The following is a 9,256-nucleotide window of genomic DNA, read 5'->3' on the forward strand; positions in this document are numbered from 1 at the left end:
CCTTTTAAAAGATTTTGGGCTTTGTTTCCAACATTGGTATTTGAAATTGTGGTTGAAGCACAAGGAAATTGCTTTGTGCCCTTCCAGCTCCAAGCAGGACTGGGAGTGGAAACTCTGTCAAACCCCAAATCCTTTAGAAGATCACCTTCCTTCTCACCCTGCAAATGAGCTGCACATTCCTGTTGTAACTGCCAGGAGTTTCTTAGAGACAAGAAGTCCCACTGACAGCTTTTTGCTCTGGTTTGGCAGTGCAGAAGGGCAATTCTCCATCCACCAGCTCCAGACTGCACTGCCTCAGGAGCACGGCCCACTCGCCAGCTTTGGCCCACTTGTGGCACTTCTAGAGGAGGAAGAACGTGCAATTGCATAATTCCAGCCAATAAAGAAGGAAGAATGGGACAGACAAAAGAGATCCAGGCATTCAGCTGGGACTGTGGAGAGTTTGGGTCCTTGCCAGTTGGATGTGTGTCCCCAGCTGCAATCTCTGGGCCTGCAGCAGAGTCTCACTCACCCGCCAAAGCAGAAAGCTCAGGCGCTGTGCTCGCAATGGGCTCGTCTGATGCAGAGCTGTCAGAGCAATGTGAGGGCAGAGCCAGCCCAGCTGGGCCTAGGGCTGAGCCCAGCAGAGCCCTGGCAGAGCCCAGAGCAGCCTCAGCACCCGCAGAGCCCGGCTGCAAGGAGAGAAAGCAAAAAGTGCCCGTCAGCTGAGGGCTCCTGTGCCCTTGTGCCAAGGCCTGCAGTGCCCAGGCCATGCTGGCTGTGCCCAGAGCTGTGCCCAGAGCTGCCCATTCCTGCTGCCTTTGGCAGCAGAGAAGGAGGGCAGCACATGTGCCCAGCCTGCAGCCAGCCACGGCACATCCAGCCCTCAGCAGCTGCCCAGAGCCAAAAAGCAGCTGGGCAGCTGACTGAAGAATTCATTACATCTGCCCCAGCAAAGGGGGAACCTTTGGTGCCCAGCCAGGCCATGCCATGCCCAGATCAGGGAGCATCCCCCTGCCTGTGGACTCACCTGCGAATTGGGCCTGGAGCCTGGCTTTGAAGAAGGTGCCAGAATCCAAGTCCATCATCTTCAGCTGGCCAGGCTGGGAAGAGATTGTCATCCTTGAGGTTGTCCTTGGTGTCTCCAGCAGCAGCCCCACCTGGAACAGCTTCTCCAGAGGCTCCTTCTCCTGCCCTGGGGCCAGACCAGGCTGTCAGGGCTCTGCCCAGGGCCCCAGCCATCCATGAACAGGACAAACAAAACCAGGGGGATGGTGGTCACCAGTGCTTGCCACACCAGGTCTGCAGCTCAGCTGCAGCCCAAGAGCTGCATATTCCCTTCTGCTGACCCCTGCTCAAAGCTACAGGCAGGACAAAACCAGCCTGGTTTGCTTTGCCACTGATTGCCAAGAGATGCATGGAGCTGGTACCTGCCAGGCCCCTGGATCCAAATGTGCACGTGGATCTCTCCCATCTTCTAGGGCAGAGGAACACCCTTCACCCAAGGATGACAGAAAAGATCTTCTAAGGATGGCCTCTCTGAGGGCTGCATGGACAAACACCTCTTAATGATATCCTGGCAGTCTGGGGAGAGAAACCAGAAATCATCAGTCAATTGGAGAAGTTGCCCCCCTGTTCCGATGCCCAGGCCATGCTGGGTGTGCCCAGAGCTGGGCCTAAACTTCCCCATGGATGTTCTGTTTTGAGGACAGCAGGAGAGCAGGACATGTGCCACCTCCTCAGCAGCTGCCAGAGCGGGATGCCCATGAGCCTGCTCCTGTCTCCCAGCAATGGTACTGCCCCCGTGCCCAGAGATGAGGATCCACCTTGAGAGAGCCATCGTGGGAACAAGATCCGCCCCCGGATGATCTCCTGGCCCCTCCTGAACGGGTGCTTCCCCATGACCAGGTGGCACAGCAGGAGGCCCAGGGACCAGATCGTGGCTGCCTCGCCGTGGTAGCGTTGGTGCTGGATCCACTCTGGTGGGCTATAGGACAGGGTTCCTGTGGAACACAGACAGAGATCAGCAGGGGGATGCTGCTGCTCCCAGAGCCTGGCCCCAGCATCCCTGGCCATGTGGGGGCTTCCCCAAAGGCACATGGAGTGAGAGCTGCCCTCTCACCAGCACCTGGGACTTGTGCACAAACTCGGGGCTGGAAAAGAAGCCACCGGTGCTGGAAGAGGGCAGCACAATCCCTGGGAAGGCCAAACCATGACACACAAAGAAGAAACCCACCCAGTAGTGGAGAAAACTCACTCTCCTCCCCACCTCCATGGCCCCCAAAAATGTTAATAAGCCAAGGCAAACAAGGAGAGCAGAGCAGTCCAGCCCTTCCTCACCTGCACACCAAACCATCCGGGGCACGCGGTCAGGCCTCCCTCTCTGCTACCCCCATGGGGGTTTGTGTTGGGCTGGCTGCCCCAGCTCCAGCCCCAGCCCAGGCCACAGTGGGTGCTGAAGGCTGTCAGCAGGGCTGGGAGCTGGCCGCCCTCACACCCCACCCAGAACAACTCGGCTCCAGCATCAATCCTATCCCGGCTGCAATAGGGGGAAGCCCCAGTGCTGCACCCAGGCTGGGCCACAAGATGCCCAGGAGCATCCCCTGCGAGGGCTCACCTGCAAACTGGGTGTAGGCTGTGTCTTGGAGGAAGGCGCCACAGCCAAAGTCGATCAGTTTCAGCTGCCCGCTGGCCAGGTCGAGCAGGACATTCTCGGGCTTGATGTCCCGGTGCAGGACCCCGCAGCTGGTGCAGTGCCGCACGGCCTCCAGCACCTGGCGGAACAGCCCCCGCGCCTCCTCCTCGGGCAGGAACCCCGCTCCGCCAGGAAACCCGAGAGTTCCTGGCACCGCTCCGGACGCTCCAGCACCAGCAGGAAGCTGTCGGGGAGCTCAAGCCACTCCAGGAGCTGAATAACACCACCACAGCCACGGGACACCTTGGCCAGCAGCACGATCTCCAGCGGGGCGCTGGTGCCGTCGGGCTGCGTGAGGAGCGCGGTGCCGTCAGTGGGGCCGAGGCCGTGCCGGGGCTCTGGGAGCCCTCAGCCAGCCCGGGATGCTCTGCACGCCCCGCTCAGCCCACGCCCGCTCTCCCCGCAGGGCTCCCAGCGGCTCCCACCCTGCCGGACCCCGGCTCCTCGCCGCCTGGCACGGCCCGGCTGCTGCCGCTGGCCCCGCTCACTCACCAGCTCGCCCAGTGCCGGATGCGATCCCGCGGCACGCGTTTGATGGCCACCTGCGAGCGAGGGAGAGCAGCGGGCTGAGCTCGCCGCCCGTCCCGCCGCGCCCCGACCTTCTCCTCCTCCTCCCTCCTCCTCCGCCCCCTCCTCCCGCGCCCGCCGCCGACCCCGCCGCTCACCGGGGCGCCGTCCGAGAGCCGCGTGGCCGCGAAGACGCTGCCGAAGCCGCCGCGCCCCAGCAGCGATCCCAGCCGGTACCGCTCCTGCAGGGCCTCGTGCGCCTCACCTGCGGGCGGGACGCGGCTGTCAGCGCTCGGCTCGGGGCCAGCAACGACCCCCGAGCGCCCCTCACCCGCCCCGGGCCCGGCATCCCCACCCGCCCCGGGCCGCGGCGGCTTGGGGCCGGAGGCCGCGCTGCCGAGCGGCGGAGCTCGGGCCGGGGAAGCCGCAGCGGAGGTGGCGGGAGCGGCCGCGCCGCGTGTGTCCTCCGCGGGCCCCGGGAGGAGCCGGGGCCGGGGCCGGGGCCGGGGCCGGGGCCGGGGCCGGGACGGGACCCTGCGTCGGGTCCGGAGCCGGGCTCGGGCCAGGCGGAGCCGAAGGGCGGCGATGCCGCCCCCGCCCCAGGCACTGATGCCCGCCCAGCAGCGCCACCGCCAGTACGGCCAGAGCCAGGCGGAAGCGAGACCGCGGCGGGACGGCCGGGGCCGGGCTCGGGGCAGCCCCGCCCGGGGCCGGGGGCGGGCCGGGAGCATGGCCCGGCCCGGCAGGGGAGAGGGAGGCGGGGAGAGGAGAGGGACGCCGGGCAAGGGACCCCGAGAGAAGGGTGCCCGGCAGCGGGAAAGGGAGAGAAAGAGAAAGAAAAAGAGAAATGGAAAAAGTGTTGAAAACTATCTGTTTGCTGCTGCTGCTGTCGCCGCTGCTGCTGCCGCTGCTGCTGCCGCTGCTGCAACTGAGGCACCGGGGCCGTTTGTCCCCGTGTCCGTTCCCCGCTCGCCCCACGAGCCCCACGTTCGAGCCCCGCGCGCCCCGGGGACAGCCCCTCCGTCTGCCCAAACACGGGAACTTTGCAGCCTTGAGCCCGGATGCAGAGCCCTGACTCCTGCGCACTGGCACAGCGATCCCCTCGCCTGCTGCTGTGCATTGTCCTTGCTGAGGGTCAAACACTGTCGGGCCACCTTCCCTTGGGGTAGGATTCCTACCTGAGCCCAGCACTGCACTTACATGTCCAGTGTTGCTTTCCAGTAAAAACAGGAGAAGGAAAACTGTGTGTGGCTCATGGTATTTTAGAACGCCTAAAAAATCCCTAAGTCACTGATCTTAGAGGTGAGGTACATCTGGAATTACTGGGATGCAGCATGGAAAAGGGGAGCATAGAAATAAATAGAGGAAAACATCTTGGATTGTTTCTTCCATTTTCATTTCACTTCTGGAAAGCTGTTTCAGTTTTCCAGGAATCTTCTCCTGTCTGCTCTTCCCAAGAATTTCTCATGGAGAACAAGGTCAAGCTTCTGTCACAAGATTTGCCACCAGGAAATTATGCCACTGGTGAAGTTTTCATTGTGACTGTTTGTGCTGGCTTAGGGCAAATTTTGGGAGGAAACCTCCAAAAGGAATCCATCTAGAAAGGAAGTTCAAGCAGCCCCTCCCCCTACTAGTTCAGGAAAAGACTTCCCTGGAGAAAAGTGAAAAAAACCCCAGTTTATTAAACAAGTAAAGTATTCACAAGCATGAAAAATGAATAATATTAAATCAAACCTCTGACAGTGCTGAAGAGATGGAAAATTCAGAAAGTCCTTGTTGTGGGTTGTAGTTGGCTCACTCGGTCTCTTCTAAGTCCCTCTGGTTCTGGAATGCAGCGTCCCAGAGCTCAGGGGGCCACAGGTGTGAGCTGCCAGTGTTTGTCTGGGTTTTCAGTCCAGAGCAGGTTTAAACAGTTCCAAGAAAAAGGAAAGTCACAGTCCGAGGAACTTCTCTTCCTAAGCTAGCTAAAACCAAATTGCTGGACCTAGGCTGTGAAGGCATTGGGAAATTTCCAAATCTGGGCACTGGCGGTCTCAGCAAACACTAGATCTGGATGGTGCTGGAGTCAGAACCTTGAAATTTCCAAATTTTAGATTTCTGTGCCAGCAAATCACTGGACTTGGGCTGTGCGGGCACCAGGAAATTTCCAAATCTGGGTACTGGGGCAGCAAACACAAGACATGGGAGGTGCCAGACCCAGTAGCAGAAAGTTGCCGGGTTTTGGATTTCTGTGCCAGCAAATTGCTGCACTTGGGCTGTGCCAGAATAGGGAAATTTTCAGGTCAAGGCACTGGCAGTGCCAGCAAACCCCACATTTCAGGAAGGATTGGATCTGGACCCTTCCCTTCCCTTCCCTTCCCTTCCCTTCCCTTCCCTTCCCTTCCCTTCCCTTCCCTTCCACAAGGTGCCAGAGTGGCTGGAGAGCAGCCAGGCAGAAAGGGACCTGCAGGGACTGATGGACAGCAGGCTGGACAGGAGCCAACAGTGTGCCCAGCTGGCCAAGAAGGCCAATGGCTCCTGGCCTGGCTCAGGAATGGTGTGGCCAGCAGGAGCAGGGCAGGGATTCTTCCCCTGTGCTCAGCACTGCTTGGGCAGCACCTTGAGTGCTGTGTTCAGTTCTGGAGCCCCCAGTTAAGAAGGACATAGAGGGGCTGGAGCGTGTCCAGAGAAGGACAACAAGGCCGAGGATGGGTCTGGAGCACAAGAGCTTTGAGGAGTTGCTGAGGGAGCTGAGGTTGTTTATCCTGCAGAAGAGGAGGCTCAAGGGAGACAGGGCAGTGTCAGGGCACAGGGTGGACTTGATGATCTCCAAGGTCTTTTCCACCCTTGCTGATTCTGGGATTCTCTGGAACCACCCTTGGAGCAGTTGCAGGATGAGCCCTGGGCCTCCTCTTCAGAAGCTCCAGCAGCCCAGGCCCCTCAGCTTCTCCTGCCAGCCCCAAAGCCCATCCTGTCAGTCCTGCAGAGCCTCTGCAGCTCCTCCTCACTGCCCAGAACAGGGAGCCCCAGAGCCAGACACAGCAGCCCAGATGTGCCCCCCTGGCCTGGGGTGCCTCTGGCAAGGGAGCAGCACCAGGCACTGCAGGAGCCTGCAGACAATTCCTGCAGCACTTGTAGGACGATCCTGCTGCCCAAGGGACGTTCCCATGGTGCCCGGTCAGGAACTGCAATGGGGAGTGGGGCCAGAGAGGAAAGGGCAAACAGGGATGGGCTGTTTGCAGGGGAGGGGACAGGGCTGGGCAATAGGAAGAAACTTGCGGCAGGAAGAGTGAAAAAAGCAAAGCTGAAGTCAAGGAAATGCTGAAGGCATTTTGGGGGTGGCTGCTAGGTAGCCCTGGCTCTGAGCAACAGCGTCTGCACTGGGACAGGGAACTCTCAGAGGATGGGAACAAACTCTCTGCCTGACTGCAGAAGCCAAGAAAAAACTGAGTGGTTTCCCCGGTGTCCCCCAGCCCTTGCTGGCCCATGGGGCTGATGGCATTTGTGCTCCCTCAGGTTCATGTCCCCACACCAACAGCATGGGGGTGCTCCCGCCTGCTGTGTGCAATGCAAACAGGGGCTGCTGAGCCAGGGCTGCCGTGTCTGTGCCTGCAAGGATGGGGCACCTGTGTGAGCTGGGGGAGAGGCCAGGGCTGCAGAGGGGGGATGTCATTGGCAGCTTCATGAGCATGCTCTGGGACGCTGCCCTGAGCTGTGCAGCGCACTGGGGATGGATCAGCCCCTGCTCTGCTGTTCCTTCCCGTCTGCCCCAGGGCCCTTGCAGAGCCCCAGCCATGCTGTTTGCCCCCAGCCTGCCCACGGCCAGCCTGAGGCTGCTCACGGGGGTTTCTGTGCAGAGCATTGGCCTGGGCGTGTTCTTGAGAGAGCCTGGGCAAGGAGCCTGGAGCCCCCAGGCCCTGGGCTGAGGTGTCAGTGCCGCCCCAGCAGTGCCCATGGCCTGTCCCTGCTGCAGCCCCGGCACTGCCACCCCCAGGGCTGTGCCCGGCCCCAAGAGCACTCAGGCCCTACAGCAACACCAGGGCCACCAGGGCAGCGGGGCAGGGCCACGGCAGCAGCACTGGCAACACCAAGTGCGGCTGCTGCTGCTGGGCACAGCTGCTGGGCCAGCACTGATCTGCCCCCAGCTCTGCACACAGACATTGCTGCTGCACCTCCAGAGAAGGCAACAAAAGGGCATCTCTGCAGAAAACTTGGCTGGGAGATCCTTTAGTTCCTTTAAAGCCACCAAGACTGCAGCCCCTCCTTGACACAGTCTGTGGCCACAGGAACTCTTGAGATACACAAAATGTGAAATGGAATGAACTGTGGCTTTTCTTTTGGAAAATATGGAAAAACTACAATCAAGGGAAAAAAAACCACCAGCAAGAAAACCAACAAGAGCTATCTAAGATGACTTTTATTACAAGTGATTTGCAAAAACTGTCATCTAATTTAGTCTTTCTGAATGCATCCAGCCATCAGTCTCCACACGGCAGCCTTGAGCTCCTGGTTCCTCAGGCTGTAGATGAGGGGGTTCAGGGCTGGAGTCACTACCGAGTACAGAACTGACAGGGTCAGATTCAGGGATGGAGAGGACATGGAGGGGGGCTTTAGATAGGAAAATATACCAGTGCTGATAAACAGGGAGACCACAACCAGGTGAGGGAGACAGGTGGAAAAGGCTTTGTGCCGTCCCTGCTCAGAGGGGATCCTCAGCACAGCCCTCAAGATCTGCACATAGGAGAAAACAACGAACACAAAACAACCAAAAGCTAAGGAGGCAGTGAAAACAGAAACTCCAAGTTCCCTGATGTAGGGTTTGGAGCAGGAGAGCTTGAGGATCTGGGGGATTTCACAGAAGAACTGGCCCAGGGCATTGCCATGGCACAGGGGCAGGGAAAATGTATTGGCCGTGTGCATGAGAGCAGTTAGAAAGGCACTGGCCCAGGCAGCTGCTGCCATGTGGGCACAAGCTCTGCTGCCCAGGAGGGTCCCGTAGTGCAGAGGTTTGCAGATGGACACGTAGCGGTCGTAGCACATGATGGTCAGGAGAGAAAACTCTGCTATGATAAAGAAGAGAAAGAAAAAGAGCTGAGCAGCACATCCTGTGTAGGAGATGTCCCTGGTGTCCCAGAGGGAATTGTGCATGGCTTTGGGGACAGTGGTGCAGATGAAGCCCAGGTCGCTGAGGGCCAGGTTGAGCAGGAAGAGGAACATGGGCGTGTGCAGGTGGTGGCCGCAGGCTACGGCGCTGATGATGAGGCCGTTGCCCAGGAGGGCAGCCAGGGAGATGCCCAGCAAGAGGCAGAAGTGCAGGAGCTGCAGCTGCCGCGTGTCTGCCAATGCCAGCAGGAGGAAGTGCCTGATGGAGCTGCTGTTGGACATTTGCTGATCCTTGGCATGTGGACCTGTTCATGGAGAAAAAGACAGTGTAGAGATAGAGGAGACACCCGTAAGCAAAATCAAAGCAATTTCCCATACGCTGTCCCCTGTAAGTGACACAGACCTCCTTTTGTGTTCAAGTGTTCTGCAGTTTTCTTTTTAAGCTCCCTCCATGTCTGTCTTGGTATTCTTGGATATCATAAGCCCTCAGCATTTTTGCTGCCCCCCGGGAGAATAGAGTGATTTCTCTGAGACAAAGTGATGAGTGGAGACTAAGGGGAGGTGTTCTTTCATTCTGATCTGTTCAGATTTTGTCAGGGGTTTAAACTTTAGCAGGTGGAGGGTGATCAACTTCCCATGTTTATTCCCAAAAATGCCTTAGGTACTGCTGAGAGCAGATGGATCCACCACAGCCCAGCTCCACATTTGTGGCCAAGGGCTCTCTTTGCTCATTTCACCAACCCACCAGCATTTTCAGTGTAACAACACCGCTGCCTTTCCCCACCAATCTTATATCTCAGAGATACTCCAGGACAGGTTTGCGCCCTGGATTGAAGCTCCCAGCTTGGACTGAAATCTCAGGGACACTTCCAAGTGTCCTTATGATGGTATTGGATGAAGGGAGATGCAGCTCCTTCCCTGGCTGCACTGACAGCATTGCCCAGAGCCGGGCACTGGGGACAGCGTCACCCTGAGCCAGCTGTGCCCCCTGCC

At 58.8% G+C, this 9,256-nt stretch overlaps 1 pseudogene; it reads right to left on the bottom strand.

The window, feature by feature from the left end:
- Positions 1–1,456: 1,456 nt before the first annotated feature.
- On the bottom strand, positions 1,457–3,438 carry LOC128943528 (serine/threonine-protein kinase pim-1-like; annotated as a pseudogene).
- Positions 3,439–9,256: the final 5,818 nt, after the last annotated feature.

Source organism: Melozone crissalis, unplaced genomic scaffold (assembly GCF_028551555.1).
Source record: "Melozone crissalis strain CALT ecotype California unplaced genomic scaffold, PUWL_Pcris_2 ptg000046l_1, whole genome shotgun sequence".
Classification (NCBI taxonomy): Eukaryota; Metazoa; Chordata; class Aves; order Passeriformes; family Passerellidae; genus Melozone; species Melozone crissalis.